Here is a 10,028-nt window from a genome sequence, read left to right as displayed (position 1 = left end):
AAAGACTCGGCACGCACGTCCGATGCTGGTGCAAGGGCGTGCCACCCGACCTATACCTGGTCAGGAAGGTGATGGATGTGCCTCGCTTAGTTTCCTGCATGGCATACACGTAAACATTAAATACGAGCCTCGATCGGCTCTCAGGTTATCCTGTGAATTGGCTCAAAGAGCCGATCCACCCATGATCCGTACGAGGTGTACGAATATATGGTGGTCCTGCTTGATCAATATAAAGCTAAAACGACCTACTACGATTTAGGGTTTTCACCACATAATCGGAACATCCTACGCGTGATTGAGCCTGGCGGCCACGCACGGTGATCGTAAGCCGACCCTAGATAAGGCCTAAAAACCAACACGAAGTTGATCCCCGGAACATCCTGTCTAGGGCTAGCAAACTACACCCTACGCGCCACTGGATCCTTCAACCCGTTTGTAAGGCCTAACTATGCGAGATATTAAACTAATCCTTGAAGAACAAGGAGCAATCATAACGGATCGGATCTACTAAATAATGATCAGCGGGGTGCCGCCCTTACACCTAAGATAGGTGTAAGGGCGGCTAGACGTCTAAGGGTTGCACGACGACAGCATATGATACGATGAACAATGCTAACCCTAACACATCTAAGATAACTACGTTGCTCGCCATCAACAAGGCTTCAGCACGAGCAACGCATGAACAGCGAATAAGCGTAGTACTTGCCTAGATCGCAAGATGCGATCTAGGCAGCATGATGCTTACCCGGAAGAAACCCTCGAGACAAGGGAGTTGGCGATGCGCCTAGATTGGTTTGTGGTGAACGTGATTGTTGTTTATTTCATAAACCCTAGATACATATTTATAGTCCGTAGACTTTCTAACGTGGGAATAATCCCAACCGGGCACGAGCCAAACTCTATCTAACCGACACGTATCCTACTATATTACAGATACACGGGCAAACTAGCCCAAACTTTGCATATAAGGCCGATTCATGTATTTCTTCCATGTATATCCTTCAAGCCCATCTTTAATCGCGGCCCACCTCTGATCCGGTCAAATTCTGGTGATAACAATTACTGCTTCGTTAGCATTAGAATAACTTGTAAGTCTTTGCAGAAACTATGGAACGAGACCTAGAAAAAGAATTCCTCGTCGAGGAGATTATCCGTGATGATGAGGATATCACCTCTCTTTACCTAAACCAATCCGGCGAGGGAGACGAGCGAACCCGTGGAGATGCCTCCGGTGAGGAAGATGAGCAAGACAACCGTGGAGACGGCTCCGGTGAGGGAGAATGTGACGACTGCGAGGGAGAAGCTCACGACGCCGAGGTGTATATATATTAATTAACCAAGCCTCCAGATTTGTGCATATACATGTATTAACGTTGTTTCTTCTTTTAGACCTCCCGATCAACAAACTCTACCGGCGGAACTAAACGAGGCGCGGCCGGAAGGATGGAAGACCATTAAAGGTGCACCATCACGGAAATCGCGATAGATGGCGAACCGATTTCTCCCAAGGCTCACGCAAAAAGTTTGTAAGTCAATGCGGAGTTATTGTTAGGGACACCGTCCCGATCACCACTCAAGAATGGAAGAAACCCGGAAAGGGGGACGAAGGAGTTACTTATGTCGACACGAGATTAAAAAGTCTGATGTTTAGGAAGCTCGCTGGTAAATTTCACCTTTCCGGAGCCAACCGACTCGATAGTGAGAATGACAGAGCCGGACCCCGAGGATCCCGAGCTGAATAGCGTACAGCGAAGAGTTAAGAAGTGGGCTCTTAAGAAGATGGCAGTACAGTTCAACGACTACAAGAAGAAATTGGACAGACTTCTTTGTCAAAAAAGGAAGACTCCTGATTTCAATGGCCCCTATGAGAAGATAAAAGACCACTCGGGAGGAATTTGTGAAGTTAAAGAAATCGGACAAGGCAAAGAAAAGGTCGGACACCAATATGAAAAATGCTTCTAATAAGATGTACTTCCATACCATGGGGCGAGGAGGCTACAAGGACTGGCGAGGCCTAAGTGGGAGAAATGGGAGAACGAGCTAATTAAAAAGGGGATCCAGCCAGAGGTACTGAAATTGAACCAGCGGTCAAGGGATTGGTTTTACGCGCATGGGGGCACGTTGGACGCACAAGGGTTTTGCATATATACACAAAGACATAAGGAAAACCCACTTCCCATCGAAGCCTTTAGAAATGTTGCAAAGGAAGTTGAAGAGGGGAAGTTCCATCCCGAAAGAGAGAAGGACCAGCTCACACGCGCCCTTGGGAATCCTGAACACTCAGGACGAACACGAACCACATCAGGTGGCAAGCCGTGGTGTATTGGGTTTCCTACAGAAACGAAGAAATATCCCGATAGAAGCCGTCAGAGGCAAAAGGATGTGGTTCACGAACGCGTTGCTAAGCTAGAGGAGCAAGTGAGGATGATAATGTCGAGCTCGGTCCACGGTCACCCAACCTCAACCTAATCCGCGAGATAGAAGAAGTTGCATTCGATGCTACCGGCCAGGGATCTCAGCGGAAAAGCAGCGTGGCTTCCACGGAGCTGCCTGGTGATGATGCACATGTTGATCCGCAGATGGCTCCTCCCTCCCCTCTGGATCCACAGATGGATCTTGATCTCTACCCTGTGGACTTTATCACAGAGTCTACACCTTGTGAGCTACATTTCCAAACGATGGGCTACTTAACGCTCAAGGCGGCGGTCGGCTATGTCTTACCGCCAGTACCTGATCAAAGATACCACTTCGATCCGGTTCCACCTGGCTACGCTGTTGCCGGGGTGGATCAAGTTATGGATGGGTATGGGCCGCTGAGGCTTGACCACCCTGCCGGTGAAGGTGATTTGCTAGAGCTGGGAGAAGCCAAGAACACTATAGTTCTATGGCGAAAGGAATTCATTGTGATTCCGGGTTGGAAGGCGCCAACAAGGTCTCCACCGAGGCAGCATTCTCCACCGATGTAGCCATCTCCAGTGCGTGAGCCTTCCCCGCCGGCGCGTGCGCCTTCCCCGCCGGCGCGTGAGCCTTCTCCACCGCCGCGTGAGCCTTCTCCCCGCCGCAGCCCAAGTCTAAGAGCAAAAGGCGGACCGCTACGACACTGAGTAGTACCAAATCACCGAGACGCAAACAAGAGCCCCTCCCAAGAGTGCCTAAGGTTCCTCCCAAGAGACCTTATGACTATACAGTTGAGGAAAATGCCAAGATCGTAGCTGAACAAGCACAAGCAACAAATGTTGAAATCGAAAAAGCCCCGGCTTGAGCCGGAGCCAGCTATATCTCCGGAAAAGAAGTTGAAACTGCTGAAGAACCTTCATCAACTCTGAGCCAAGTCTTTCATCGAACTATGACCGGTCTATTCGCAAGTCAAATGTGTTAGCAAGAGATCGGTGGGAAAAAAGTAAGGTAGAAGGGAAACCAGTTCCCCTACTTGGAACCCAGAAAAACTCGTGCCCCCCGCTCCAAGTGTATCCCGATGTCCTATCGTGCCTTGATCCGCAGATGGTAAAACTATACAAAGATGAGGCAGATGCGGCCGGTATGAGTATTCCTGAGTACTTAAGCCGCATCGATGCAGAATTCTTGTTCAAGGGTGATGATGTCCAAATAGCATACCAGTACAAGTACGGGCAACCTCTTGTCAGAGCTGAGGAGTTGCCTAATCTATCAACACAACTGCGAAGACTGCATAATTGGTACATGGATACATGTAAGGATGGTAAGAACTGGATCATGGTGGCAATCACAGATGAGCACTACGGGCGAAATGACGTGATGAACATCGAATTTTGTGAATTATTTCAGTTATTCAACCAAGACGCCCTCGACAAATCTCTGCTGAGTGCCTACCGTCCGTAAGTATTATTTATGTAATTAAGTCTCTACCGCGGCTCGTCCATTGCATGCATATAACCATACTCTCACCTGTACTATGCGGAATGAAGATCCGCGAATGCCGCAAGGGGCAAATCTATGATCTTGGGTTCGTTGACCCATATACCGTGAATGGGTATACTGTCGACCACTCTCCCAAGGACACGGAGAATAACTTGGTATATGTCTTAAGGAAAAACTCATACAAAAGGGCAATACTATTTCCTTACAACTTCGCGTGAGTGTTACTTGTCTTCACACATTAAATCTTTTTCGCTTACTCCATGTGTTAAGTGTAATTGATGAGTTATGCATATATATGTGTGTCCGCAGGTTTCACTATATCCTGCTAGTCATTGAACCCGACACCGGGATAGTAGAAGTCATGGACTCGAAGAGTAAACCCCTTGAGGCGTGGGGGGACATGGCTGATATCCTCCTCAAGGCTTGGAAACGGTTCACCAACAAGTCTCCGGGTTTAAAGAATAAAGAACTTCGAATAAAACATGTACCGGTAAGTACTACTGGCTAGGCCGCGCATCTCTTTGATTCTAGTTTCAATACCATTATTATCATCCTTGATTATATATATATTATTTTGATTGAACTTTGTTCTCGTAAAGTGCTTGAGGCAGGAGGACGGGAATAATTTATGCGGGTTCTACGTTTGCGAGTTCATCCGCCAGAATACCCACCATAAGAGGGACATTTTGGAACAACTTGATGTAAGTAAACAACATTCATGGCTTTATTTTATCACCTTCTGTTTCATTCACATACACACACATATATATATTGACCACCGTACCTTCTTTAAATTATTAGATCCAACGGTTGCGGAACGGTCTTCTAGCAACCGAGCGTGTACGAGCAATTCAAGAAGAGTTGGCGGGATTCTTACTTGAGCAAGTCATAGCTCCAGACGGAGAACACTATGTGGCCGACATCCAATATCAAATTTGATGTAGACATATATATATATGCATGAACGTGTGTCACTTTGATCGATATATGTAATATAATGGTTTCCTATATATATATTTGAATTGTCTGCATTAATATTATACCGTATTTCGAATCGGGCAGAGTCTGTGCCGCGGCAGCGTTTTAGTGAAATTCCCTGCCGCGGCAGAGTCTGCCGCGGCAGGGAAGGGCACTAAAATGTTGCCGCGGCCCAACCCTTTTGCACCGGTTCGTATTACGAACCGGTGCAAAAGCTCCCCCGCCGAGCGCCCCACAGCCGGCCACGTGGAGACCCCTTTAGCACCGGTTCGTAAGACAACCGGTGCAAAAGGGGGGGCCTTTTGCACCGGATGGCTTGCACCGGTTGGCCATCCGGTGCATATGGCCTTTAAAAACCGGTGCAAAAGGCCATGTTTCCACTAGTGCAATCTTGAACAGCTAGGGTTCGTCACAAGATATCAGAAGGGCGAGGAGATTTGGGGATTTCATTGATCTCCACATCAGATGAGTCTACATACATCCTCTAAAAAACCATAAATCTACCTACATGAAGTAAAACCAGCCCCGTCTTTGTCCACCGTGGCAAAAGAAAAGTCAAAAAAAACAGTCAATCTTTCTTAAACCGCTCGGAGGGACGGAAATTAGACCAAATTAAGTGTTTTTTTGAGAGGAAACAGCGCTTTATTGATTATAACACATCAATACAAAATGTTCCCCGGATGAAATCCGGAACAGAAAGAAAAACACAACTAGAGTCTACATCCAAACTAGATTTAGCTAACAAATGCGCTGCGTGATTAAAAGAACGCTTCACATGTCTGAAAGAGCTCGACGCGAAGCTTTGACTCAAATCCTTGATCTCAGCCACCATCATCCCCACAGAAGATCTATCCATGGAACAGGAATTTAGTCGCTGCACAGGGCAGGTTTAGACCAGAATAAGTTGAGGGACTAAGAGTACGTTTGGTTTTTGCCCAACTAGTCCTACCAACTTTTGGCTGCCAATTTTTTGGTGGAGCCATCAGCCGCCCATGCCACGCCAAATCATTGTCAAAAAATGAACTGCATGTGACCTGATTGAGCTGGACTAGCCAATATTTTGGTTTCAAACCAAATGATTTTTTTTTTTTGGAGCAACCGGCAGGAGCTCTGCCTTTTCATTAAGAAGAGGGAAAATGACCAGTTTATAAGGAAAATTGGCCGAAAACCGATACAAACACGACACCGACGTGTCCGGTTTATGAGAAAAACCAGACAAGAAAAACCAACACGGCGCAGTTTTTCAGGAAAAACCGGCGAAAACCACACATGGCCACACAACCTAGCCGAACTAGGTATGGAGAGCCGCCGGAAGACACCAGCACAACGGCAACGGCGAGCACCGCGGCTGCCCGGTCCACGTCCCTGGAGAGGAAGTCAGAGCCGAAGGAAACGGCTAGGCCAAACCAGCTTCATGGGGAGAGGCAGGTCGCGAGAAGCAAGCCAGCGGCACTCGCGCACCGACGGAACCCGAGGACGTCGACCCAACCAGTAGGCCAAGCAACTCAACGAGTCTCCCAACCATCCGAAAAATGACGCCTCCAGGGAGGTCACGACGTCCAAAAACGCCGCCGTCATCCAATCCGGCAAGCCGGATTTGAGTTTTCACCCCGGAATGGTGGGTGAGGGGTGTCGAGACTCCACAACAACGCCTCCAAGGAGGAAGAACGACGCCCATGAGCGCCGCCGTTGCCGGCACCGACCAAGTCGGGCAAGACTTTCGTCTGGAGACCCACAACCAGCACCTCCAGACTACAAACGAGTGCGAGCCACCGGCAAGAGGGACGCCGCCCACGCCCAAGGAAGCATGCCCTGCCGCCCACGCGGCCAGGAGCATGCCAGCAGCACCACCTTGTATCCCGGAGCCGCCGCTCCGGCCTCCACGCGCGATAGGCCAGCACCTCTCTCCAGCCAACCACCGTCTGCGAGACGCCGAAACCGGCGCCTCGCCCACCAGATGCAGCGCCGCCGCGCTGCCGTCCTTGCGCCGTGGCACACCTCCACCACGGGCCTGCAGGTGCCAGACCTGCCACCCACGGTGGCCCTCCGCAGCGGAACCAGCGGCCTCCACGCGACCTCCGCGCCGAGGAGAAGCCAGCCGCCCAAACCCCATCACCACCGCGTCCCCGGGGCCGCCGCCCCGGCCTGTGAGCGACCGGCGAGCTCCAACCCCGAGCAGGCCCAGATCGGGCCCGCCCAAACCCAGATCGAGGCCGGCAGCACCACCAAGCAGCAACCCCGCAGAGGGGCTGACGCCGACGCCTGCCGCGCAGCCCCGCTCGCCGACGCCAAAGATCCACCGCCGGCTCTAACCACCGCCGTCTAGCCGCCGCGCGAGGCGGAGCAGACAGAAGCGGGGCGCCGATCCACACCGCGTTCACCGCAGCTCTCCCCCGGCCACCTTCGGCGGCGGGAGCCGCCGCCACCGCGGCGAGGCCAGCGGCAGCGGCGGGGGCGGGGAGGACGCCTGGGATGCCGGCGGCGGCGCGGATGCGGCTCCCCCGAGTCGCCCGCTGCGGGCGACGCGAGGGCTCGTGGGTCGTCGCCTAAAAAAACGAATCGATTCAAACCAAATGATAGCCTATGGTCGCGGGCTTGCCAACATTTGGTAAGGCTAGCATCGGCTTTAAACCAAGCATGTCCTAAAGCTGAACTTTTCAAAGACTTCAGGGACCAAAAATGCACTTAACACTTTTAAAAAACAACATATTTGAAGTTTTAATTAGTACATGGTAGAGATATATGAGTTATCTACATCGAGTACAAAATAAGAAAAAAAAAGAGCAAATATTTCAGTTTTTTGGACCTATTCTTATTCTAAGACACAATCTTATATTTTTCTGAAAGCAAATCGTTTGCCATTCAACACTGATGGATGGGCCAGATATGTTAGTTTTACTCTTAAATAAGCAGTGGCATTTGGGGTAGGGGTGTAAACATATGACCGGCCCCGAATCCATTTTAAGGTATCCATATCCAATTAATCCTAAAGAAATCCAGCGGATAAAAATATACAATTCCGAAGTGTTGTTCCGGATATGGTATAGGATATTGTATAGAAAATAGCATGCGGACATAGAATATCCTAATTTTAATTAGGATAATCTGAAGGTTTTGAACTAGATAATCAGATCTTTAGTCAAAAGCCAAGACCAATCTAATAAGGTTATTAGTTACTGAGTTACCGAATTTATTTGGCGAGCATGTTTTGCTCTAAATTCTATAAATGCTTGTATTTTAGCGTAAATTGTGTCTCTTTTTTATTAACTACACAATATTAAAAGTTAAAATCCCTCTCCTGATTTGCAAGAACTATATCTATCTACCGATGAGAGCATATATCCGATTTTTTTGTTTCCGGTCTAAGTCCGCCCTGTTTCTGATTCGAATCCGTAGTCCGATATATCCGCATTCGAATCCAAAACTGGTCAATATCTGCTTCGATCCAAATCCAGGAAAAATATGTGGTAAAGGTTATGGTATGAGAGAAATCCGATCCCATCCGATCCGTTAACACCCCTAATTTAGGGTAGTGTGTTGGTTATTAGCTCTAGAGTTGTGGCTTCCAAGTCCAAAAGCTGTGGTTTTCTTCTATAATTGCTCCCGAAGTTGTGGTTTTGTGTAATTAGTGTTGTTAGATGTATATATCTGTATATTGTAATTTCCCTATATGTTAGGGGGCTTTCTGCATATGTACACCTATACATGTACTATATATTTTGGCATTTGGCCCCCTGGTAATACAACACGCATATTAACCTAACATGGTATCAGAGCAAAATTGGTCCTAGTCTAGTACGTGTTCAGCCTCTTCCCTGATCTTCTCCGTCGCCCGTCCCGTGCTGGCGCCGATCCGCGCGTGGCCGTGCTCCAATCTCGCCGTGCTCTCCGATCTCCGCTGCTCCCGGCCCGATCCCCCGCGTGGTCGATCTCCACCCCCGCGTGATCTGGCGTCGCGCGTATCTCGCCGTGCTCCGATATCCGCTGCTCCCGGCCCGATCTACCGCGTGGTCGATCTCCAACCCCGCGTGATCTGGCGCCGCGTGATCTCCCGCGTGACCCTGCTCTCCGCCAGTCCCGCTCGTGGCGTCGCGTGTGGCCGTGCTCGGTTCCCGCTCCCTGCTCTCCACCAGACCGGCGCGTGGCCACCACTCCTTCTTTCTCTTCGGCTTCAGCTCTCCCACGCCGCCCGCTTCGGCTCTGCTCGCTGATCCGTTTTTCTCTGTAGTTGACTTGATCTGAAAAAAAAAAAGCAAAAAAAAAAGATAGAGCTATGTCTTCCTCGGCCTATGTTGCGATCCCTCGCTGCCCGGTGATCTTTGATGGAGCGAATTACCCTGATTTCGCTGCCTTCATGCGCGTCCATATGCGCGGTCTTCGTCTTTGGGGTGTACTTTCTGGCGAGGTCTCCTGTCCGCCGCGCCCCGTTGCTCCTACGGTGTGTGTTGCACCGCCACTGTTGCCCTTGCCCCTGATGCTACTCAGGCGGATAAGGATGCAGCCAAGAGTGCTGCTGACACTACTCTGGCTGATTATGACCGGAAGGTCCAGGACCACTCTACTGCCGTTGCGACTTACCGGCTGGATCTGACTGAGTACACTCAGTGGATAGATGAGGATGCTCGTGTTGCTGTTGTTCTCACCTCCAGTGTTCTCGCCTCGCATGCTGCTGAGTTTATGGGTCTTCCCACCGCTGCCGCTCGCTGGGCTTTTCTTCGTCGCCGCTATCAGCCGTCCGGTGATGCTCTTTACCTCGTCTCGTGGTCCGCCAGGAGCATGCCCTTCAACGAGGGTGATTCTACTATTGATGAGTTCTACACTCGAGTGCTGCTATTTGGCGTCGCCTTGATTCTCTTCGCATGTAGCTGTGTGTGCTACCTGTCCCTGTTGTCTGACTGTGCGCGCGGATCTGGAGTTTCAGCGCGTTTTTGAGTTCTTGTCGTGGCTCCGTAAGGAGTTTGAGCCGCGCCGTGCCCAGCTGCTTGCCGTGGTCGTGTTCCGCTCTCTGAGGTCCTTGCTGAGCTTCGTGCTGAGGAGACTCGTCTTCGTGGTGCTGGTCTTCTTGAGGTTCCCTCTGTTCTTGCTCGCTCGTGGCCCTCCCGTGCCGTCCGCTCGTGGACCTCCTATGCCGCCGGCTTCGTTGCGGCCTCCGG

The sequence above is a fragment of the Lolium rigidum genome, chromosome 6 (assembly GCF_022539505.1).
Source record: "Lolium rigidum isolate FL_2022 chromosome 6, APGP_CSIRO_Lrig_0.1, whole genome shotgun sequence".
NCBI classification, from domain to species: domain Eukaryota; kingdom Viridiplantae; phylum Streptophyta; class Magnoliopsida; order Poales; family Poaceae; genus Lolium; species Lolium rigidum.
The sequence above is the reverse complement of the archived record's forward strand: the minus strand, read 5'-3'. Positions refer to the sequence as shown.